Genomic DNA, 26,438 nt, shown 5'->3' with positions numbered 1-26,438 from the left:
AAGGAGAAGGAAAAGGAGAAGGAAAAGGAGAAGGAAAAGGAGAAGGAAAAGGAGAAGGAAAAGGAGAAGGAAAAGGAGAAGGAAAAGGAGAAGGAGCTGTGCTGTGCTAGAGCTGGTCACCAACCCCATCAAAACCCTTAGCTGTGAGCACAGGGAATGATAATTTTGCCTGCCACGAGCAGACAGCTTCTGTGAGTCGGGAATCTTCACGTTCAGAAGCTCTGAGGAGGAGGGTCAAATCTGAAACTTTGGCTTTCAGCATCGTTCTTCATGCCTCAGTATGTTATGGGTGAAGGAAGATGCCTTCTCTCTGCCTCAATAACTGTGTAGTATTTCATCCTTTGCAAATTAAAAAAAAACCAAATAACTCTAAATTTACAAGACGTGTAGTACTTGGCAGGATTTCATAACTGCTGAGTGACTGAGATGAGCTCATTTAACACAATTTTGAAATAAATGTATTATTTTATATAGCTGAGCCCATACATTCTGCAAGGCAATGGGAGAAGGGAGGGATGATACAGAGCATGGCCTGAAGAGTATGGCCTGTTGCCAGTGCCCACACACACTCATCCCTCTCTTTTCCATCCTCTGTCACACACACACACACCCCCTGGAAAGAAACAATCCGCTCAGGGCAAGTAGAAGCATTTTTCCAGTACTGCCAGCTTCTGCCAAAATCGTATTTTCACTTTAAAATACTGCACTCGTTTAACTACAAGATCCTTGACTTACATAGCAACACCTGTCAGAGAAGTAGAAATAAAACAAGCAGGGGGGAAAAAAATCAGGATTTTTTTCAATTCTCTGCTGCTTTCAGTGTGACCAGGAAAGTGGAATTTGTCACCACCACAGGCAAACTGCACTTTTAAATCCAGCATTCAGAGACAGGCTGTGGATTGGGGAGGAGTGGTCAGGAACAGTCACGGATACACAGGATGGGAATGGAGTGCTGGGAGAGCCAAGCCCATCACCTCTCACACCTGATGCTTCTGGCTTTACACACCTTGAAAACCAACTGTAAAGGAAGACACTGCACAGAAATATCTTCAGCAACATGAGGCTTTAAAGTCCTTTTGCACTTTCTGCAAATTCACAGCCTCTGTTTAGATCTGCTCCTTTAAGTAGCTCAGGTGTGGGATTTAAGAAAAGCTCCTCAGCTGAATGAGCTGCATGTCACAGTCAGCATAAAAATCCACTGCTAGAGATTCCTCATCCTATAATTTGTATTAGTCAATAGCATTAACTAGGTTTCAGAAAAAAAATAAAGTATCAGTGTTGCTTCTAATTACCCAAAACAAACAAAACAAAAAAGCATTTCAGTCTTTCAGAAAATTAATACCTGAAATTATCAGCCTCCAGCACACATACAAAACCACCCAGTTAAGAGATACCAGCAAGCTAAGGATGACTGAGAAATGATTTTTTTCTGCAGTTTAATTCCAACACTGACTGCCAGACTGTCTAAAAACGAGATTGAGCAAGCCAGGGGGACAAGTGGCAGCCTACTCATGTACCAGGCAATACAGCAAAGGCTGAGAAACAGGACAAATTAACCCATTTTCAGCTTGGACTGATCTGGTTATATCACCAGCCGAGCTAAAACCAGCTCAGGAATCAGAGCAGAGACACTGCTGTGGCTGAGTAAGCACATAAAGAAGGCCAGAGGCATCAATCAAATTCAGGAGAGAACTGTGTAGGTAATAATCACATAAATATGTATGTTTTGGGATAAACTAAGAAAGGTTTGGTTTGGGTTTTTTTGGGATTTTTTTTTTTTTTTTAAATGGGCATATTTTAAAAAACTCAAGAAAATTCCTTTTCTTTTTTGAAAGCCAGACCTGAGCTGTTCACTGTGGAAGGATCCCTGCTTGATCATTGCTGACAACACATGGCCAGCACTGGAATTCTGTCCCTGCGCTACCCTGATTATGGTCCAAGTAATGCAAAGGTCAAGAATGAACACACCCAGAACACAAAAAGACACCCACTCTTGTGCATTAGAGAAATATTTACTTAATTAGTCATGAAGAAGTTCATTTACCCTTTGAATAACTGAAAATACCTTAAAATTGCATCAGTTTTCCCTTTGCTATAGAATAATTAAAGACCTAAATCAGTTCCACAAGACAAACTCATTCCTAACCACAACTAAGGCATGAGCACTGCAAAATCTCCTCATCGAAAAATAATTATATTGATTTAAATAAAACAATGAAATTATTGTTAGTAATAGGAGCTGCAAGCTTGCAGGAACTTACTAGTTCAAACAATAATTACCAGCATTTAAAAACATTTCTAGACAAATTCCATATAAAATCACTTCATTTGAAACCATGTCCTTTTGTGAGCACCACAGTAAGTTATACTCAACTATTACATGAGTATTAAACTAACCCAGTTTTCCTTTACAGAAGTTGTCAAGAGAATATTCTTTCTCTTCAACCTTTTCTGATTTCCAGAAAAAATGTCTTGAAAAACTGCTCCTGCTAGAATTACTGGAGTCGTGAAGTATGACCAGTAATCTACAATCAGCAAAGGACTAACTCGCTTATCCCTAAAAATTTAGAGATAAAAATATTTTTAAATCAAAGTACAAAAATTTAAAAAAAAAAAAAATCACAGTAGTCATGACAACCCCATTCCCTTTCCTTCTGCTCACCCATGTCATCAATATGAAACCTAAAATAATCCACGGTAATTAAACTATCTGCAAGAGACATCGACTTGTGCAGAAAATAATTCTAGAAGAACTTACACCAAAAAGTGTTGTGGGTTTAATGCCAGCCAGGAACTAAGTTCCACACAGCCCCTCACTCTCAGCACAGGGGGATGGGGAGAACTGGGAAAAGCTAAAACCTGTGGGTTGAGGTAAGAGCAGTTTAATAATTTAAATTAAGTCAAATACCATTATAATAATAGCATGTAATATAATGAGAAGGAAGATAATAAAAAGAAAGATAACAAGTGATGCACAAGTCGCCAGTCACTGACTTGATACCCAGAACATCCCAAAATGCCACTGACTCCTCCTGGATAACATCCCCCAGTTTATATGCCAGGCACAATATCCCATGGTGTGAAATATCCTTTGGCCAGCTCAGGGCCATTGTCCCAATCGTGTCCTCATCACCAGAGCCTGGGAAATTAAATGTCCTTGACTTGGAATAACTACTCCTTCACAGCAACCAAAAACATCATTGTGTTATCAGTGCTATTTCTCACACTGAATCCCAAACAAAGCACTGCACCAGCTACTAGGGAAAATTAACTCTATCCCAGCCAAAACCAGGAAAGACTTGTTAGTTCCTGAAAAAAATATGGAGAGGATTATACTGGGTGCTGCTGAGAGTCTTTTGAAGAATGTATCTGCCAGGCCTTGTCAACACAAGGTTAATTAATTTGATATCCCATCCATGATGAAGGAGAGGGAGGGCATTTCATTTTTCTGGATTTCAGTAAGGCTTTTGGCATTGTCAGCATCCTTCTGGACAAGTTGTCCCAGTGTGGGATGAGCAAGTTCACAGTGCTCTGGGTGACAAACTGGCTGAAGGGCAGAGCTCAAAAAGGTTCCAGCTGCCTGGGGACTGTCACCAGCAGTGCTCCTCAGGGATCAGCCCTAGGGCCAGTCCTGTTCAATGCATTTATCAATGCTTCAACTCTTTAGCAAGACCTGAATTGCTCAGGCAGTTGGACTAGATGATCACTGTAGGTCCCTTCCAACTGAAATATTCTATTCTGTGCTAACATTTATACCTGGATGTAAAGCAAGCACCAAGTGGGAAAAATCTCACCTAATCCTTCCAGCAGGGCACTTAGTGCCTGCCTAAACTTCCCAATAAAATCTCTAATTTCACCAATATGACTCAACTGTTACATTTCCTCCCATTATTTGAACAGCAGGTGACACGTCCAGAGATGGTGAAATCATTTGGGAACATCAGAGCACAGCCCTGTAATTCTGCACCTCTTTAATCAATCCATAAAAGTATTTTAAGACTAGTCAACTGCACCACAGAGTCTGATTACAAGAACAGAATAAAACTCATCAGGACTATTTCTGGGATTTTAATGACAGAGTGGCCAAGGTAGCACCATGATGTCTATTATGTATCTACACTTGACATGCTAATTTTGTGCTAACCCAGTACATTCCCCTCCAACTGCTTGACTCAATTCTTACAACTCAAGAAAGATTCTAAATCAACACCTATGTTAAAAAAGGAGAAGTGCAATGTTAATAATTCTCTGCTGTGCCTTCAAAAGCCTATTTTGACATATAGTGTGTTCATTCTGAATGAAAGAATGAAATTAAAGACCTGGATTCTACAGATTTTCCACAGAAAAACAGCACACCTGTAATAAACCTGTATTTCTTACAAACCACAATAATCACATCACAGAATATTGGAATTTATCTCAACTGTCCACATCAAGTACCAGCTGTCTGGGTTCTCCTGCAGGTAAAGGAGGTCTCCTTACACTAGCAGAGCTTTTAGTATGGTTCACTCCACCAAATCCAGTCTCTCCATGATAAAATGAGGAATCACATCCTAAACTTCTTAAGGTAGCTCTCCACTGACTGTAAAGTCCAGAATGACCTGCTCAGATCAGTAATTCCCTGACACTGCTGTTCCTGGAGTCTGGAGGGATTAATCTTGTTGGCAACTCTAGGTTCCTCCTAGTTGGTTTCAAGGCAATGCTCCCATCTAAACAATTAAACACTTGGCAAAAGGAATATTTTTACTTCTGATATCAAAAATTATACACGCAAGCCCAGAATATTAATTGAAGACATGGTGACCCCATGGTCAGCAGCCAAGGAAATGACACCGAGGACAAAGACATTCTGCCCTCCTGGTCTGACCACAACCTCCCTCTGTTGACAAGATGATATTTCATCCTTCTATGAGAGAAATGAACCATCACATCTGATTTTATTTCCTGAAACTGTTGAGTCTTTTATACCTAGAGAGGATATAACAGATAGACAAGAACCTTAGAGTGAAGGAAACAGAAATTAAAAGGAGGTAGCAAAGCACAATTTCTCTCTGTCACAATATACAACAGTTCCCCCTTCACCTTATCTTTACATCAGTCAATTACCAATGTCTTGTAATTAGACAATATTGTTATCCACATAACACAAAGTGCAAGATTGGAACACCTAATACTACTTTACTCAGCATTTGGTTAGAAAACCAAACCAGAACACCAAAAAAAGAACCTGAAAAGAAACCCAGCAAACTCAATGCTTTCTCTTCTTAAAAGAAAAAAATTTTAAAAAATCAACTCCTAAGTTTTCTAACCAAAAAAGAAAATTACTTCTTACTGAGTATTTGCCACATTGAGATCCAGAAAAGCTCCTGGGCTGTTTTAACAAGCACTTCACTAACTTTGACCTGGTGTCAGCAAGGGGTTTGATTCCTCAGTATCAGGTCTGATCACCACACTCCCCTCCAAGCTTCCTAGTTTGTCATTCCTGTTACTGACTCAACTGTATTCCACAGAAGAGAAAAACACCCTGAACAATACCAAGAATAACATCCTTCCTTTCCTGTTTGGATACATTTATGTCAGTCATCTTCCTCTCCCAAGAAATTTCAAGGTATCCTCTGAAACATGGAGCCATAATTCCATTGGAACTTATCAGTCCTGTGGTTAAGGCAAGCTGAGCAAGCTTCACCCTTAGTGGCCAACAGCTCCAAGATAACTGAGAATAAATGGAGCTGGAAAATTCTCTCTGGATATCAATTTTCACTGTTTGTCTTGGAATAAAAACCACTTGACCAACCCTCATATACTGAGCAGATTTCAGCCCCCATTTCTACACAAGATTTGATCTATTTCTTTATTTCTATTCACATTATATAGGGTGCACACTTTCCTTCATTCTTCTCTTGTTCTGCCACTCTCTGTTTCGATTCAAACTTGAAGAATATGTTATCAAATAACATCAAATATTGTTATCAAATTCAACAAACTGACTAAAGCAAATGGAGGGAACAACTGAAGGCCCTGGAAAATTGTGTCTGGGGAAACCGACTGCCAAATGGCCACAGACACACTCTGTACTTTTCCACTGTTTGGTTAAAAGCTGTCAGGTCACATGGAGAGATGGAAAAGCCTTATTTAATCCCATGTTGGTTCAATTACCTTTCATCTTCAATAAGCCAACTCCGCTGGGCTGCAGCATCTATTTCCCGTAAGACAGTTAAAAAAACAAGTGTAAAACACTCTCTGCCACCCAAGGCACTCTGTGTGACTGCTGCACCCTGGATCTTCCCTCCTGCACCCTGCAGCTCCATCAGAACTGCACAACAGCTGGACTGGGGTAAAGACCCTGAACATCAACTTCTCTGCTCCAGCTCTCGGAACTATTTACATGACAGTACAAACATAAAAGGCACAGAAATTGCTTTCCTGTTAAACCAAATCCTTCAGGTCAAAATAAAACATTACGTTCCAATATTGACAGCTGCACAATGTAGTTCTTTGTCATTCCCAAACTTGCCCAGTACCCCAATATTGCTACCACCTGTGGTACTTAAAATCAGAAAATCCACTTGGCAACTAAAACCATTTTTAGTTAAAAAAAAGTCTAAAGGGTGAAACAAAAAAAAAGGATGAAAAGATTTTAATGTAAAGCAGGAGGGAAAAAATATAAAATATTGATTACAACAAAATTAAGACACATTTACTACTGGCAAATAGTTGATATAACCCTTTGATTGTTTGTTATGATGGTAAAATCAATTCTACAATTTCTGCTTTATCCTTAAAATTTTCAAAAAGCCAAATGCAAATGATTTCTTGAAAATTTTGTTACTTATGCAAAAATGGTTTCTTACTTTTTAGGCTTATACTAGGAGAAACTGGCAAAAATTAGAGAGAAACACCAACAAATCTACAATAAAGCTACAATTACAAGACCTGATTCTGTCCACCTTTACTGTGCAAAAGACACCAATCTTGGCAAGACAGTGTTTCAAACACAGAGCTTTTCAACAGCACTAATCCACTTCTACACCAAGGCAAACAAGTACCAAATCTGATTATTCACTGAAACAACAGCATAAAAATCCTGAAGAGTTGTGGAGAGAAGGAAATCCTTCCCCTTTACCTGTTGTTTTTTTGTTGTTTTTTTTTTTTTGGTCTTCTGATTAGAGCAAAATATATGCTTCATGTTTGGTGTATTTTGGAAATAAACCTGCAACAACTTGAGAGAAGCACTGCAGTTCTGGCAACCAGCTGAGAAAAGCTCATCTACAGCAACCTTCTTTTTCAGCATGTCTGAACTTCCTCAGCCCCTGCCCCTGTTCAGCAGTTCCTTCCCCCACCTCACGTTATCCAACCTGGGAAGCTGAAGGCAGAAAGCTGCTTCATCCCTGATCTGCTCCTTGCAACACCTCACAGGGCTGCAAAACACAAGTCTGGCAAACCTGTCGTCACGGAGCCCAAACGCTGCAGAAATTAGGATTTCCCGTGTGAGTACACTCCTAGTGGCAAATGCACACAGGATCCTCATGTGCTACGCTACAAATACCAATACTCACAGCAGTGGTGCCATCTGCACTGCTCCTTTTGAAGTGTCTGCCCCTCAGATGGTCGCCTGCTGTAACCTCCTGCCTCCCTCCATCCTGCCCTGCTCCTGCTTCCAAGTGTGCTCCAGCTGTCCATCCCTCAGTCTCACAGCTGAGTTTATGAGGATTTAATTTGATATTACTCACAGAACAAGAACTCAGTATTGATCTGTTGTCATTGCCCTCAAAATCTGAGTGATTATCTTGATGCACCGCCTTGAATGACTTCCACTGGACTCGCTTTTAGTCAAAGGTTAAAAAATCTCTGTTGTAAAACAAAATCCTGATCAAATTGGTGTGTGTAATTGAATATAACTCACAAAGCAATTTTTTAATTTAAAGGGTCAGAATAATCAAAAATCTGCTTTGCTACAACACTGCAAATATTCCATGGTACTATAATTACCCTCTGTGTTAACACCCTGACAGTACAATCAACTATTCCCTAGTATGAACAAGAAATGTACTTCAATATTTAATCATCCATACTTATTCCAGTAATCTAGTGTAACTCCTCAGTATACAGCTTTTAGGGGAAAAAAACCCAAAAACAAATCAGCATGACCCCTCCACCAAAACCCAACCCTTATTCTTAACATTCTACAATTCAGTGTTGCAGCCTCATCCTCATTCTCCTCATTAAATTAAAAAAAGATCCTCATCTTTCCTCTGGGTAGTAATGGGGAGGTCTCATCTTCACCTCCCGTGCTCAGAATTTTCCAAAATTCAAATTAGATCATCCACAACACCAGTGCAGACCTCTAATGACATTATACAGCGCTCATACATCAATCACTGTTTTGGGTATTCCACGCTATTTTTAGGATGAGTGATTAAAAGGCCTTTTTAAAAATCATAAAGACAGACTAAGAAGCTTCAGTCATTAAAACTTCTGTAGTAAATAAAAAGAAACTGAACTACTTTGCTGAGTCAGGTCTTTCTAGAGTGCTGCAAAATACAGAAAATCTCTGCAGGGTCAGAAAATAAACTGGCACTGATCAGCCTTGACAATTTAGCCCAAATGATGAAGAATTAATTGGCCCAAGAGGCTGAAGCTCGATATGTGCAGAGTGCCCAGTCTTGTCCACACAGTCAGAACAGACACTTGACTCAAGAGTTTGGAATGAGGCTGGATCCTTGTTTTCCAACAACTGAGGGCCTCATACAGAACACCAAATTTTTGTTAGAAGGCAGAAACTGATTCCACAAAAAAATAATGATAAAGTCAACTGAACTGATGGGAATACAAATGGATGAACATGTAGCCTGCAGGCAAAGTAAAATGCAGGATTTGTAGCAAAGATGAAAGAAATGTGTGAAAAATTAAACTGTGTTAGACAAAGACACTGAGGGAAAGGTGAACCAGCGTGTCCCCATACAGAGATTTTGACAAAACAACTATGCAGCAGTTCCAGACCACACGTTTTTTATCAAAGGGAGATTCAGTGGTTTTCTTTTTAGTCTGAGGAAATGGAACTACAGAAACAAGTTTCAATATTGAGGAAAATGTCTCCCAGTGATAGTTTATGAAGCCAGAGACGTAAAATCACATTAATTCCACAAATACTATTTTTCAGGAAGATATGGCTCAATCTTGACCATCTACCATGGCAGAACAATTAGGATGTTTTCAAAAGTGACCTAAAACTGGCTTTTGCTACTTTTTGTAGTCTCAGGGAATGTAACTTTGAGGGGGTGAAATGATGCATTTTCACTTTTACACATCACAGGCAGTATTACCAAAGTAACAACAAGATTTATACACTGAAAGCCTGTAGGATTCTATTCTATGCAACAGCAACGCACCACACTTATTAATAATCTCCGTCTTAGTTTCTCTTTCTCTCCATCTGGTGTTATTTCCATGCATCCTTCAGTAACTTCAAATTTGAAACCATTTTTCATTTTCTTGTGTCATTTTATTTGAAGCATATGCTTCAGTTATCATCTTTGTCTGCATGTGTGATATCAATAATGATTCTATACAGAAAGAGTCAGATTCCAAAGTCTTTATTAGGTAACAGCTTGCCTCAGCAACATGGGCAGTCTACAAACTATTTAAATCAATTAGACTAATTTCCATATTACTCAACCTGACACAGACACTGTACTTCAAAATCTAAGTAAACACATATAGACAAGTAAAAGAAAAGCTATTTGCAAACACTGTGAAAGACCACAAACAGATTAAATGAAGTTTACAGCCAACGCTGCATCAAATCCCAGCCCGTGATCCACTCACACCATGTCCTGACCAGCAGGAAATACCACAGACATTTCACAGAAAGGTGCAAGGAATTCCTGCAACACAAAGCTGTAAAGTAAATGGTAAAAAAAGGGACCACTTCTACCTAAATTTCACCTATTTCTGGCAGACGAACACCCTCGAGAATCAGTGTTCTGCTTCACCGACAAAGTAATCCCCAGAGATTTCCTCATGTCGCTACATTCCAGTTTTGTCCATTACAAAACCCTCTCTTTTAATTTCTAGTCAAAGGAAGTATCTTAATTAACACAGTACTATATGGCTCCCATTCAAGACAAAATTTTCCAATACCAAATCAGTTAAGAGGAAAAGGTAAACAATTAGTTCTTTAATATCACGGTCTGTGTGTCCTCCTAGTGATAACTATCTGAAACTGCACTGATTCGCTGCTGCGAGCTCCTGTCCTTGCTTTAACTCTTCATTTCCTTCATTTCACTTTGATTTTGGGAAATTCCAGCTGTCAAGCCCCATACTGCTCACTGCTACTCACCTGAATAAAGCCCCCATAAGCTCAGCACTAGGTATTCACTGGGGATAAAAATCAGGAGATGTGAAGATAACTAATAACTACTGCATAGTGAATGTAAAACCAATAAAACAATTTACCGTTTCAGAAGAACACACTAAGTGCAAAGCACTTCAAGGTTTGTTTTTAAGCAACATAGAAAACTGATTCCAACACAATTTTCAGCTAATTCTGTGTGCCAGTTTCACTCAAAGATGAAACTTTTAAAATGTGAATAAATACAAATGTTGCTCCAATGTGATCATTACTGAAGATTCATGAACTTCAGTTTCATTTCTACAATGCAGCTGGACTACAGCTCTGCAGGCCAAAGGGTTTAGGTCACTTTATCTGAACCCTTTCTTATTACAGGTTATTGCATTTTGTCCAAAACAGAACAAAGAAGAACTTTATCTGAGTTTTTTTTCCACCTGTCAGGTGACTATGCACTCACCCTAGAACTGACAGAAAAAAAAGAGATATTAAAGAGATATTCACAGATTTTATTTCAGATGAATCACAACACCACCTACAACAAAATGCAAAAATCATCAAGGGCTCTACCAGACTGAAAAGAAAGTTCGCCTGGATCTGAATCCAGTACAACTCTTTGGGATAACCTGCAATTCTTATGACCACACTGCATCCTCCCTAAGACCCAGGATAAAAGAGAACACACACCAGAAAATGTTGGTGTCACAGCTACAAGTTTAAAACCCAGAAAATGAGAGGAAAAAAAGGAAAAATAATAGCATCAACACAACAGTGAACACAGGCACATTGAGGGAGTTTCAGCCCCTGGTTCTTCCTACAGGGATGACAAAAGCCACAAAGTTGAATTTTAGGAATCTCACTGCTGTACAGGCAGAAGAGGTTTGAGACATATAAGGGTTATGACAGACAAGCTATTGACAAATGCTAATTACCGATAAAATTACCATGGAAATTCACAGGAATGTTGCCAGCTTTAGGTTGACAGGCAGCAAGTCTTTCTGGAAATAGAGTTTATAGCTGTTATAAAACAGCATGATGACTGGCTAAAACCATAGTATTGTTAAAAGTTCTTGTAAATTTAAGAACTATTTGTATTTAAGAATTTCCCATTGTTATTACTTCTGTGAAGTCTGGCAAGTTTCAGTATATTGTGATTGGTCATCAAACAAAATAACCTGATTTGAAATGAATATGTTACTAATCCCAGAAATTCACATTTATCTTCAACCCTCAAACTGACACATGATGTTCAAACACTCATTCTCACAGCAGAATGTCTGTATTTTCATAAACTGCAACACTTAGATCATTTATAAATCAAAGCTCTCCTTCAAAAGTGTTCTAGCTAGACATTACACTGCTAGGTTAGGTATTAGCCATAAGTAGTATTTTAGCTAATTAATATGAAGAAAAAAATCCCCACAGAATAGCAAAAAATACTCAACTCATATATGTCATCCAGGCATTTTAGGATTATACTGTTTTTTAAAAAAAAAACAAACATATACTTTTGAATTATTTCAGTTCTTCTAATCTGGTTAAAAAAAATAAAACAGACATAACTCTATTAAAACTACTTTTGAATTCTAATTTTTCCTTCACACACACCTTTCATCTTTCCTGGTTCCCACACATGCTGACCTGCCACAGTTTAGTTAATTTACATTGCTCTATGAGGACCATATTTCACTTCAAAGAACGCATTTTGGTTGGAATCATCTCTTTTACATTATAAATGTCATACAATCCAAAACTCTGTTCTATGTGATGAGTAATAAAGCTTGGCTGCTTGTTTCCTTTATCACACACACACATATATATGCTTGGGGTTTTTTTATTATTGCCAAATCCTTCATGTCTTATAGCAATTTGATGGCTACTTCCATCTCCTGAGCAACAAGAGACAGGACAAGAAGAAACTGCTTCAAGTTCCACCAGGGGAGGTTTAGGTTGGATATTGCGCAAAATTTCTTGACCAAAAAGGTTGTTAAGCATTAGAATAGGCTGTCCAGGATAGTGTTAGAGTCCCCACACATGCAGGGATTTAAAGGATGTGAAGATGTGGCATTTGGGAATGATTTTTTGCCAGTGCTGAGGGAATAGTTGGGCTCCATGACCTTAGAGGTCTCTTCCAAGCCTAATGATTCCATGATTCCCAAACATACAATTTAGAAACCATTGACAGCACAAGAACTTTGCATTAAAAAAATAAAATTACTTCATTTCAACGGGTTTTGCAAGTAACTAATGGCTTTTTACACTGAAACTCAACAGGAAAAGAGGAACACAGAGCAGTTTTGTTGATGCTGGTTTTACCTTGTTATTTCAAACCTGACTGCATCACTTATCAATGTATGACTCACATTTTGCTAAAGCCTGAGACTATCAATACTTTCTACATGTCAGGCTATGTGTTTAAGTTGTTTCCATGCTTTTACTGCCTGCTTTGGGTTTTGTGAACCGAATTTCTCTGTGGTACCTTCTCCAGCACATCCTGTGCCCTCTGCAGCACCACCCTCCATCCCAAGGGAACACTACCCTGCAGTGCTATTCAAGCTCTAGAGTAGAATCGAGAATCAGGTGGCGAGGCAGCAGCACGAGAATGAAAAACAAAAAACAGCTGATTTTTCTAAGAAGTACATTTTTAGATCTACCACGTAAAAGAAAGTTTTCAGGAAGCAGCTCGTACCGGAAGCCAGTGACCTCACAGCTTCATGTAAACACCACACAATTACAGCATGAAAAAATGCAGTATTTTTTCGCTGCCACTCTCTTTTAGCATGTTCACTATTCACTCAACACTTCCCAATTATGAAAACTGCAGATCAAAGGAACTGGGTTTTTACAGGTCTAAAAATACAGATCAATGCAACACTCGTGCCATATCCAAGCAGTGAAACACCATTAAATCTCTGTAATATCACAACCTTTCAATGATTTTCTTACATTTTAAATATTAACTCCCATTGTGCCAAGCCCCAGCAGGCAGATGATGTGACAGCCACTCCAACCATCGAAAAATCCATATATTCTACCAACCCATCCTTTTCCTTCCCTTCCCAAAATACCTGTCCCTACCTCTTACCCACCTTCTAAACCATCATGTCCCTTAATTACCCTGCCTCCCCTCATCCTTACAAAGGACAAAACCAACTGTTAAATACCATTATTTCCAATGAGAGCCGTGCTCCCCCATTCTATTTCTGATTTGAATTGACTGAAGACTATTTGATATTTATTTATCATTGTCTGACATGTGTTAGAGTGGCTTTCAGGTTCTATTTATCTTTTCATTTTCTACAGAAGGTTTAATCCTTTCTCAATTCTTTATGTTGTTTCTTCCTTAATGAACTTAGACAAGCATTTGAATTTGAAGCCTTCATTATTTCTACCCAAATAACACAAAAATGTAATCACTCTCTTAAGAGCTCTTCTATCACTGATTTGAAAAACATCCCACATTTCTCCATTCTCAAATCTGCAGGATCTGTCTGGTTTACCTCACTGAGCAGAGTTATTTCCAAGTGAGCTGCAATACCTCCAAGAAGAACTGGATCTCCCCATCTACTTTTTAAATTCACCCATTTATCCTGGGACATGTTTTAAGTCTTGCTAAAAAAGAACATGCAAAATCCAAGTTTTTTCAACACACAGGCTGCACTAAGTTCTTCATATATAACTGGTCATGGTCTTGTTAGTGGATGCCTGTAGATGCTGAGAATTATAAATTTGTCAGGGTGGGGTAAGTTTTGGGGGTTTTTTCCCCCACTAGTAATCCTGGCTTTTGATAAAACTGAGTTAGGAAAGGAAAACCAGGAGAATGTACAAAAAGAACTTAAAAAATAGCCTTCAATAATAGAAGTGGGATGAATTTCAACTGCAGCAGATGTGCAGTCACATAGCTGGGTAAAATACTTATTCCCACCAGGTGAACAGCTCCTTAATTTGGAATTTATGAAGGAGGAAAAATCCTAGCCCATTACTATGTGACCATGGGTCATCAGAATGACACACCAGCTAAATAAAGCAACTGTGACCCCAATTTATGTCTGCCTGGAAAATTCACCTAATTACTGTACGTGCCCTGCTTAAGGGAACTGGATTCACACTGGAGCATGGAAAGAAAGGTGGTTTTAGGTAGCAGGAATGGCAGCAGATGATTAAGCTCTGCCTTGAAACTGCAATTTCTGTGTTTGGCAGATCAACCTGGCCACTTCACTGCAAGTTTAAGAGGACCAAAAGAAACAAAGAATAAAGGACATTGTCTGACCAGCCTTAGACCTGGAACTCTGACTTTTCAGTCAAGATCAGCGTCAGCAATCACAGGACAGTGGTTGCTGGCTCTTGCTGCCTCCCAGAACTGATGAATCCCTGCCTGGAAAAGCTCCGTCCTCTGCTCCATCCATGGTTTGTGTTCAAGAATTCCATGCAGGAATCAGCTGAATGCAGAGAGGAAAAGCAGCACCTGCAGCCTCCACACTGGGAAACAACACGAGAGCCCCAGCTCCAAAATGAAAGGCAGGACCATGAGGTTTGTGAGGCAGGAAATGGAGGGCGAGCCGAGCACTCATTTCGTGCAGCCTCAGCTGCAGCAAACAACAGCAACACGATTAAGAATAGTTCCTTAAATCATGTTTGTGCTTTGATGAACGATTCCAACTGCACGTCAGAGCACAGCACAGCAGGCTGAACTCACCACAGACGTTCTGGAGGAATAGAGAGATCCTCAGGGACATTGTGTCCCATGCTGGTTTAACTGTGCTGGCTGCAGGCAAACCAAGGTGCAACGCCAGCTCCGAGCTGAGCCAAGAATGCAGAGCAGGCACAGTTTGGGGCAGTCAGGAGAATGGAAAATTCAATACTGAACACAGACTAGAGGCTTTGTTTGCTTACCTGACTGAAGAGGTAGTAACGGATGTAATTCCTGGTCATAAAAGCATTTGAGTAATAAATACGAGCAAAAAGGCATAAGGCAAACTCTGCAATTATCATTAAAAAGTGAGCATGAAATGGCTCTTCAAAATGTTAGGTTGGCAATTTGATGATTTTCAAGATCCTGGATGCTCTGAAAATTGTAATCTTTCCTTTAATTCCAATAATGGAAGTAAAAAAAGCCCTGTTCTTAAGATGGAGTTTGATTATTTTAAAGTACAAATTATATAGCAATTATACAACATCAAGCTTCCTATATCAAGTGACAAGACTTAGAATCCTAGGAAACCATTTCCAGTTCAATATTCTTACTAGCAGTTAGCATTTATACTGCAGGAATATCACAAACACCATCAGCAGTAAGTATCTTAGACAGGAAGCCGAAGTAAGGAAAGAGAATTATCCAATACTGACAAAATAATGAACAAAACTGACTCAATCAAAAGTTCTCATATCTAAAATAACCCCTTCAGCAATAAAAAAAATAAAAAATAAGAGGAACTGCAAGATCATCCTTTAGAAAGCAAACAAAAACAGAAATTCTAATTCTCTGACTGTAAAAAAAAAAGTCTTAAAGAAACCAGAACATACATAATAATGCAAGGAGAAAGACAAATGGTCACTAGCGATTAATGGAATACATTAGTGAGAACAGGAATATATGGACAATGTTTCTTCATGTTTTTTCAAGTCCAAATGATCAGTAATAGCATCTGCCACAATAGTTCACTTGTTATTTCATCAGTACAAACACACACCACTGCTACTGAGCAAGTGAGAGCACCTCAAGCAGCTGAACTTCCCCAAACACATCAAAAGCAACACTTTTGACACCTTAAGTAAGTTGTAAGATTCACACGTGCACTAGGGCAACATAACCTCACTGAAGTTCTAATTTAGACTAATGGAGAAGTCATAAGAGGACTGTTAATTTTATGGGCAAGCAGCCTAAAACATTTATTTGGAAGCTAGCAGTCCCTGGAGGAATTTCTACATCGGTAATAAGTCAAACCTGAATGCCCCAAAACATGATAATTAAAGGGCAGAACAAATCCTTTAAGAGAAAATAACCATAGTTACAAATGCATGGTAATGAGTCATGTTAAAAGAAAAACAAAATATTTCCAGTATGTGAGCCAGATGACTGCTGGACCACATCAGTTTATGGTAAAACACAAGAACAGATTTTTAAACATTTGAAGATAAGCTCTTCAAAAGCCAGCATTATCCTGGGCCAACACATTAATCTAGTGGTAACACAAAGACATATCTTTCCATGAAATCTGAATTTAAGATCCATGCATTATTCCTGAACTAACTTCTGCGCCACAGCTCCAGGCACTTCACATCCCTGAAGTTAATTCTTCCACCAATTCTAAGTTTCCTTCAATAAAAGGCACCAAACCCTCCTGTGCTTACACAATCAGGTTGAACACTAGCATTCATTAGGAAGAGCAATAAGCAAATCAAGAGGAAGCACAGACAGCTGGAAAGATTATGGAAGATCCCAGTAAAAATTCAACATGGAATCAGGGAGACAGCATAGGTGGGAGCCTCAGAACTACTGCCTTGTCCTAGAGCTGAGCACAGAATAACATCTTCCCAGATGGATAAACAGCTGTCTTTCCCACCAAGAGGTAAGTAATATAATATTACAATTATATAACAATATAATAATATAACATGGAGTTTATTGAAGTCAATTGATAAGCCCTTAAAGTTAGCAAAAATGCCTAATAATATGTACTAGGAACATGAATTAGTAATAAGCAGAAGTAATATAGAGAAGTTCAATGAACTCTTCAAATTTGATTTTTGTGTACAGAGGAAAACTGTTTTGTTTGACTTTTTATATTAACCTGTGGACTTGGCAGCACTGAGTTAATGGCTGGACTCAATCTTAAAGGTCTTTTCTAATTTGAATGATTTTATGATTCTACTCTGGTCTCCCTGTGTTAGCCACTTGTCTCTGCTTCACAGTCTCTGAGTTCTAAATCTTACCCAGCTGAGGTTCCTGTACTTCTACACTTTCAGAACTGGTTCTCACAGACATCACGGAGTCTCACTGAGAGTCCCCTCCCTACCTCTGCTGTGCCCTCAGTGCTGGTGACAGTGACACACACACACCAAATTCCCCAGGAGCAAAGGTGGCTGTGGATCCATCTTTGGACATCCCTTTCCTGCAGGGCTGGGGAATCCCAGCCCCTGCTGCCCAGGCCTCCTTCTCCTCACGTCCAAATCTTATTTACAACACTCACAGGAGATGAGGGACTTAGCAGCAGAACTACAAATACAAACAGCTTGAATTCTGAGCTACCAGTGAAGCTGGTTAACATAATGTAATACTTAAATATGCTCTTATAAACCACAGGAGGGATTCAGCAGTAGATGGTACTATTAATATAAATATTATTTAACAGAACCCTTGAGAGACACAGAATGTAGAAGTAGAGGGGTCAGCTGAGTAAGATTAGATGAAAAAACATGTATTTATGATCTTCATCCATTTTAAACTAAATGCTAGCAGGGAAATTCATTCTGAAGTCAGTTCTGCAAGAAAGACTGCCACAAAAGCATTCTTAAAATCTAAGTATCCTGAAAACCTTCATCCATCTAGCACACACAGTGGAGATGCCAGGAGACCATTCCTTACAACCACAGTACTGGAAGTCACTTAATTACAGGCCCTATCAAGAGGAAAACCTGGAATTATTATTTTATAGGAAGAAATTCTTCCCTGGGAGGGTGGGGAGGCCCTGGCACAGGTTGCCCAGAGAAGCTGTGGCTGTCCCTGGATCCCTGGAAGTGCCCAGGGCCAGGCTGGATGGGGCTTGGGGCAACCTGGGATAGTGGAAGGTGTTCCTGCCCACAGCAGGGGGGTGGCACTGGATGATCTTTAATGTCCCTTCCAACCAAAACCATTCTGTGACTCCACAATCCCATTCCTCACTCCAGAAACCTCTAAACTATGAACCTCACTGCTGCAACCCATGGAAAAACTGCCTTAAGCAGTGCTGAGAGCCTGGGATGGATTTTGCCCATCCCTATGCTTTGGATTCCTGGTGGCAGTGATGGGCAGAAGGGAACAAAACACACATCAGGATGGAAAGTTGATCTTAGGAGTCTGACTGTGACTGGGTGAGGAGAGAACCTCCCTACTGCTGTCCTTCCCTGCTGGAATTTCTGCTCTTGCAGATTCTCTCTTTGCCTATCCAGAATCAACAAACCACAAAGATAACCCAGCACTCAGGAATGAGGCAAAGTCTCCTTTTGCTGCAGGAAAAGCAGAAAAACAACTGAAGAAAACAGACAAATCATGACTGCCACTTTCAGGGAAAGGACAGACTTATTAGTCACCTCATTTTTGATTCCTGCAAGGCAGCAGCAGCCTGAAAACAAGACCTAGGATGGACAGTGGCTGCAGGCACAAGCACGAAGGAACATTTCAAGGGAAAAGTCGTGAACTGGGAAAGAATCAACCTCTTTTCAAAAACATGACACGTATCTGTCCACGTTACCAGAAAGAACAATGAACAGCTGAACAACATTGTTTAAGATCTTTGCAAAGATTTACGTATCAAATATGAAAACTAAATAAGCCAAGCATAGTTTGCCCAGGAGAAATGTTGCAGGCCAGAAGAGGTGTCACTTTATACATAACATTAGAGCTATACAATAATTAATGTTGACACAACTCCCAAAGAGACTGCATCTGAAAGTCTCAGAGCTGACTTACAGTTTTCATCTAGTCAAGGAGATTTTTCTGAAGTAGCAGAATTAAAAAAAAATAGATTACAATCTTTGTCTACCAGGAAATGTGCACACAACATCACAAACCCATGCTCCAAAGCAGACTTTACTTAGGGTAAATACAATTTTTTCATGGAAACTGATCTCACAAGAAACTGCCAGAAGACGCATTAGCACTTTATCAGCTCACAGCATCTGGAACAGAATTAAACCTGTTCATGTTATAGGAGTACTTTGTAACTGCAAAAGAGAACATCAACAAAAGGGATAAATACAACCAGATATATCCTACAGAGAACTTGACCAGGAGAACATTAGACATGACAAATTATGTTTATAGTATTTACCTGATCCAGGCAACCAGGAGAATAATCTTCCATAAACCTCCTCAGAGTAACTCTACCTACAAGAACACAAAGTTTGCTTCACAGGAAAAGGTTACAAGGGCTTGTTTTCCAAACTAGTGGTCTTTAAATGACCAGGGATTGAAATATATCCTGGAAAGGGGGAAGGGCACAAGAAAGCTGAGAACTGGAGCAACGAGAGTTTCAATTCGGAGCCTGAAATCTGCTTCAGGAATCATACTGCACTCCTGCTTGTAGTAGTGAAGGGCTGGATCCTGCCCTCCACTGCACCATTGAGGATCTATTTTCCTAGCTTCTGTAATTGAAAGAGTGCTCTGACAGATGCTGCTCTCCCATCACAATGCTGGAGGCCTGGGTTAACCCATCAAACATCCTTACCAGCATTCTTCGCCCACTGTATTACACAATTTTGGTCTCCAGTACAAATTATTGCTGCTTATAGATGTGACTCATTCACTGCTGAAGTAATACTGCTTTTGAGGAATTCAGTTTTATTCAACAAATAGCATTTCAGCTCACAATTCCCAGTTACTTCCCCACAGTCATCATGTCTGCCTTTTTTCACTCGGATATTCAGCAAGGACTTCCCCGTGAATGTCAGCACTTCCATTAACAACGACTGGGAGAACAGAGGTCCCTGCTCAGCTTCCACTGAAATAGTACAGCTGAGCTCTGCCCTCCTTAACTCCTTTTAACATCAACACCAGCAATACACGAAACCTGAAGTTTCTTGAAAACCAAAAAGGCCTTTTCCTAAGTCACAAAAAACACAATGGAAAATGAAATTTCACCCCCCACCAAAAGACCCGATAATAATTATCTTATTAATATAATAATAATCCAAATAAAACGAAACACAAAAAAACCCCAAGAACCAAATAAAAATAAAAAGTAAAAAACCACAAAAAACCAGACAAATAACAACAAAAAGAAACAAATCAAAGAAAACCCACAACATATACTTGTGCTTGTACAAGTTGATGAGAACATCAGATATAGTCAGTGTTAGGAAAATTTTGTACATTTAATTGCTCCAAATTATTGTTTCATATTGTGTGAACACCAAACAAATATAAACCAAATTTAAGTGTATTTACGTTCAAAATACTGATTTTTAGATCAATATTGCTTTAAAAGCGTCTGGATTACCAAAGCCAGACAGGGCTAACAATCCAAAGATTAAAGCTGTTTGATGGGAAAGGTGCACAACCCCCTGCCAGAATTAGTTGTGGCTCCAGGACAATAACCTTTGGAGAAGCAGCTGATCCCATAATGCTGGATCCACTGTTTGGCTTGCATTTTATCCAAACAAGCAGCGGCTGCCCTGAACAGATGCCCGTGGACACAGACGGGAAGGAAGAGCAGGACTCAGACGCTCTGGCTGGAGCAGGGGTCCCTGCGGCAGCTCCAGGAGGACGGTGGGCTCTTGGAACTGGAGCTGCCAAGGAAGTGCCAAGCGCCAGGGACTCCATCCAGAGAGTCCACACAGCAATCCCTGGCGCTGCGGGTCTCCTCCGGCAGAGGGCAACGCTGGAAAAAGCGCCTGGGAAGGAGCGGAGTATTCCATGGAAGCGAGACACGGCCGGGATCTGCCTCGGAGCACACGCAGCACCGCACGCTGCGGGGTCTGAACGCTGCCGCGCCGCCGGGGCTTCTCCTCCACACGGATTTCCTTCCTGCCCTTGCGTTTTACAGAGCGAAAAATATACCTGCTGCTTTCCAGATTTGGGATCCTGTTCTCTGTCAATGGGATAAACGTAATCCCGATTGCTCCAGGGTCCTGGAGCACTGCCACGAAGCCAAATAAATTAGGATGTAAGGATCTCCCAAGAGCTGCGGATGATCCGTCAGTACCCAGCAGATGTTGACAGACGAACACTGAAGTTATGCTAAAATTTAAAAAAAGGGGTGGAGAACGACACTGCAGAATGATACAGCAACTACACCCTGCTCGGGAGCATTAACAGCGCTTTCAGTTTACAAAACACATCCAGATAATAGCCAGAAATGTCCTTTTCCTCCTCCTGCTGGAAGTAAACACGGTGGCTGGAGGCTTCATCTCCCTCCCAGGAGACCTGACAGCTGCTCACATGAGCTGCTGCGTAGCAAGAAATCTCCAAGTTCCAATAATCCAAACACAAGGATCCCTCTCCTGCTTCAGACACATCTCACCAGCACCTGATCACCGGTAAACACCTTCCTGTGCTGATGTAAATAATCATCACGATAAAACCCAGGCAAATGCTTGTTTTCCTTCTGAACCTCAGTTTGATTTTCCTTTTTTTCCTCAGCACACGGGAATTTATTCAAGGCCAGTACCTGCCTTCATTTTACAACTCTACTTTTGTAGAAGCTCCTGGAGAAGCTACTTCAGTTGTGTTAAAATTCAGCAACCTGAGTATAATGCAAGTATTATTCAAAACAGGACATTTTAGGGGCATTCCATACACACTGCAATTAAATTAACACAAAAATCATCTTGCTTTTCTGAAAATCTGAAAGCTACCAAGAAATATACCCAATGACAACACAGATGAAAATTAGCCCTGATTCAAGGTGTATTTTCCAGAGAGATCCAAACTTGCTCCACCTGTACCAGGAGAAGTTCTGTGGATGATATTCAGCCCAAGCTAATAATCATTACATAAAACAAGGATTATTTCAGGCTCCACACTGAAATTGGCACATCTTGGTGTAGCTCACAGGTAAATTGGGGCAAAAATAGCTAAGTTTTGTAACAGCAGAAAATTATGTTTACTAGGTTTTCTTCTCCCCATCCTGTTCACCTCACCTCCCCCCCACCCCCCGACAACTAACTGCTACTTCTGATAATTAGCAAGATGGCACAAATGAAAACTAAAATAAATTAAAAGAAATAATAATGCCACGTCACTATTACTGGCAGGCTGACTTCACACGTTTTTTGTTTAGATGAGACTACTGTTCAGCACTCTGCACATGTAAGCACAGCACAAGCTTGGCTGCAAGAGAGTGAGGATTTGAAATACAGAACAGAAAAAAAACGATGACTGCTTCAGAATTTACCAACTCTGCTGATTTTCTACACAATTGCACAATTTACGTTCCCTAATAGGACCTGCTCCTTACACAGGACACATTCAGAGGAGTGTTTGTAAAATCAGGGCTTGCAAATGGTGTTATAAATCCCCTCTAAACCATTTGTTTCTTAATTTCCTTTGCTTATACTTGAGTAAGAAATTTATGTCATAGTAAGAATTGGAAAAAAACCCCAAACATTTACCATGGGCTTAGTAATATGTCATAGTTATGAAAAACTATTTCTTAGGTAACAGAACACTGAAATTCAGCCCACTGTGAGACAGAGTAGGACCATCTTTCCTCATCCAAATTACTTTCCATAAGTCATAAACCACCGTCAAAAGAAAACTTCAGTGCCCATATTGACCAAAATTATTTAAAACAGGAATATTACTACAATTATCGCCTTTTTTTGTCCTGCCAATTAGATCAGTTTTATGTAAGAAACTTGGATTTTCAGCTTGACTGCTTTATTACCATCATGAATATTTCTGCCACACAGACGTCACTACTTAAGGCATTTCCAAACTTATATTTGTGAAGAAGCACAACTCGGGGACATTTAAATTCCTTCCAGAGCTCCAAGAAGTTCATGAAAATTCCTAAATCAGGACTGACTGCAAGTGTTAAATCCCCAGGTCAGGAATCTACGGAAGGATGAAATCTCTGACCTTGGTAAGGGTAAAACTCAGCACAAACAACTCCCATTTCCAGCCCCGCTGTTAGACAACAACGCTACGTCTGCTGGCTGAGGTGCAGCATCCTGAGGGACTGGAAAAGGACAGGGGATTTTTCACTGCATTTGCGTGAAATCCAAAGCCGAAAGAAAAATATTGTTTATGCTGAAATTCACGACAAAGCGTTGCAGCCCCATTAATTCCATCTCCAGCCATTTAGAAAACCACGAGTCAGGATCCAAAATTATCATCAAACTGACTTGAAAGAACTGCTGGAGAGAGGTTGCTTTTTTTAAAAAAAAACTTTGAATTTCAGCATTCCTGTTTACAAGTGCTCTAACCCTTTATGTGTCGGTATTTTCAAGCTCATATTCTGGCGCTACCAATAATTCCAGGAGCAAAATGTTTATGGAAAAACACCGTGCAAATATGGCATGAACTACAGACAGTCATGCTATACACGAGGTCAAAAAAACATGACCCTGTGTTTTTATTTATAAATACAAAAGAAATATAGTAAACATGTGATTACAGCAATTAAAATCTAGCTTGGATTAAAGAAATCCTCTTAATTTTAACAATGTAACAGACTAATACAGCATAAACAAACACATTTTTAAAGTAAGATCACGATTTCCCTTTTTATTAAAACTGAAGAAAGGTTTTACTACTTCCTACTGCAAAACTAATACAAACACTAATTTAAATATTTCCTTTTCAGCTGAATTTTGAATACTTACGAAGACTAAGACAGCTACCTTTCTGCCACTGAAACTGACATGGCATGAGACCCTAATATGACATTTTTTGAGTACTTCCGAGAAAAATGGGGATTGTTTATACAGAAAGTGGAGAGAACTGGCACATTACCTATTTTCATAGCATTTTTTTTTCATATACATTGTATTTGTCACCAAAACAGCTCAGTGGAACACAGTGTGCAGCACACATTGTGCCTTGTCATGAGCTGACAGCAAATGAAGAGAAGGTGAACCAAGTTGCAAAACAAAAGTATTTTTTTTCCCCTTCTCACCGCCTGAGAAGATAAATGATCTTAGTTATATTAAAGACAAATGGGATATGGGATCCAAAGGGCTTGTTTTACGTTAACTGCATCTCACAAACAAAAATAGAGAAAGCAATTTCCTGGTGCATCAATTCCATGCCAGCACTTCCATGTACACTCTGAATTCCGAGGCACTGGCACACCATGCACCTCCAGGTATCCTCACATCTCCAGCACGTAAACTGCTCCCCAGCAATTTCCTCTATTAAGGGAGGGCTCTTCCCCCCCCAAAAAAATACAAAGGTAAGGTGGATATGCCAGTACAAACCACCACGGCTGAATAAACATCTTCCTGTAGGTAACACCGTGTCAAATTACTCCTGTAACCAACACAAAGCACCAGCTCTCTCTCATATGACGTGTGTCACCACCCCAGTTCTTTCACCACTACAGTGCCCCTCACTCCTTTCTGTAATTTCTTGTTATTTTAAGGCCAGATTTCTTTCCTCACCCACAGCGATCAGTATCTGGAAGTTCTCATCACTTCGGATTTGTACCAAAAAAGTCAAGATGGAAGAGAAGTTGAAGAACGTGAAGTATCATAAAGTATTTCTCATCTATTTACCGGACTAGACCAGCATAAAACTGCAAACCTCATCTTTCCATCCTCCTTCTCATGTTCTGTATTTATAGGGTATTAAAATCCTCCTCCTCCTAAGCAAAGACTTGTTTCTAGTGCAACACCAAAGCAGTTTTAAATATCTGCGTACAGTCCTCAGCATTATAAAACCCTCTCTTCCTCTTCTCGACCCAGTCTCGTTGATCTGCTGTTATTTAACTCTTGAAGGCTACTTGAGACTCACCACGTTACTAAAGGTTATGTAACTCTTAAAAATACACTAAATTTTACATTTTTAAGCTCTACAATAGAAACATACACAACAAAGCGCAGTTGAGAGGTTTTTTCCCACCCCTCCTCCACTTATTCTAAACCAAAACATCTCAGGGATCTAGAATAGTGGATTTCTTTTTTCTTTTTTTTTTTTTTACCAGCTTGTCGGCCACAAAACCTTTAGCAGTGCAGAAAACAGTATAATGAACATAAGCCTACAGAAAACACGATGTCCTTTCCTCTGTGGCTTCCCACTGACCCTGCCTGAGTTGTCCATTGCCTGCAAAGCCGAAAGCTGCTGATCTAGAACCGAGTATCCTCTTACTGGTTGCTCTGCCACCCGAGAAGTTGCATTAAAATGGCATCACGTTCCTTAACTCCAAACTGACTCGCCTTTCTCCACATAACCTATTAACAACCCGTCCTCCAGAGCGTCTCATAAAACCCTACTCCCAGGAACAACCACCCGAACCAAAACACCATCATTTAAGACGCCTCGTTTTGCCACGGATTTGAACGTGGAACAAGTCCTGCACACAGAACACTGCCCAACCCACCTATAAATAGGCTCAAAGCTCCAGGCTCAGGAGACTGAGAGCTCCACATGATCCTTGCAGCGTTCCCCGGCTTCACCTACATAAAAGCCGTGCCATAACACTGCCAGGCTGGGCAGACACCGAGCTGCTGCTGTGGCTTATGCAGGAGAGCACGGAGGGAGGGGAAAGAAATAAAAAAAAAAAAAAAAAATCGAGGGAAAAAAAAAAATCACTGGGCATAAACAGCTCTTCTCGGGAGAGAAACACCTCCCTCTCCGGAGGCCAGAGCCAGCCACGGACAGGCTGTCACAGCTCGGCCATGACAGGAACAGCCAGGGACAGGCCCTTCAGAGAAGGTTTAATGGGGCCAGGGCCGAATGGACGCTCATGGTGAGCAAGGGCCTGGGGGCAATGGCAAGCGGGTCCTGGCCACATTCCCTGGACAGGGGGGATTCAGGGTTGGGTAGGCAGCCAAAGCCAAACCCAGTCAGACTCCTTTGGAAAGGGGGCTTCAGGCTCCTCCCAAGCTGGCAGCCAGTTCTGTTCCCCATCAGACCCCACAGACAGGGCATCTCCAGACCCCCCTGTTCCCAGTCACTTGCCCTGGACAGGAGGGCTCCAGGCCCCAGAGTGTCACCCTATCAGATCCTATAGGCAGGACACCTCCAAGTCCCCATCAGATCCCCCCCGGCCCCAGACAGGAGAGCTCCAGACCTCCATGGAACCCATCAGACCCCCAAGGACAGGAAAGCTGCAGACCCATGGTCCCCATCAGAGCCCACGGTCCGTATTAGAGCCCCATAGGACACGAAAGCTCCAGACCCCATGGTCCCCGTCAGACCCCCCAGCCCCGGGGCCACGTGACCGGCCCG

At 40.5% G+C, this 26,438-nt stretch overlaps 1 protein-coding gene and 1 long non-coding RNA gene across 5 annotated transcripts in view; one reads left to right on the top strand and one right to left on the bottom strand.

Moving 5' to 3' along the window:
* LOC107204426 (endonuclease domain-containing 1 protein-like) overlaps positions 1-26,438 on the bottom strand; it is a 158,852-nt gene that overhangs the window by 130,830 nt on the left and 1,584 nt on the right. The gene's annotated exons all lie outside the window — the stretch shown is intronic.
* The window catches only part of LOC107204428, a 13,641-nt gene continuing 13,016 nt past the window's right edge, over positions 25,814-26,438 (top strand). For all 3 annotated transcript variants that reach the window (XR_004497607.1, XR_004497608.1, XR_001521584.2), the window contains exon 1: positions 25,814-25,956. This is a non-coding gene — a long non-coding RNA (uncharacterized LOC107204428). The remainder of the gene's footprint in view (positions 25,957-26,438) is intronic.

The sequence above is a fragment of the Parus major genome, chromosome 1A (assembly GCF_001522545.3).
Source record: "Parus major isolate Abel chromosome 1A, Parus_major1.1, whole genome shotgun sequence".
NCBI classification, from domain to species: Eukaryota; Metazoa; Chordata; class Aves; order Passeriformes; family Paridae; genus Parus; species Parus major.
The sequence above is the reverse complement of the archived record's forward strand: the minus strand, read 5'-3'. Positions and strand labels throughout refer to the sequence as shown.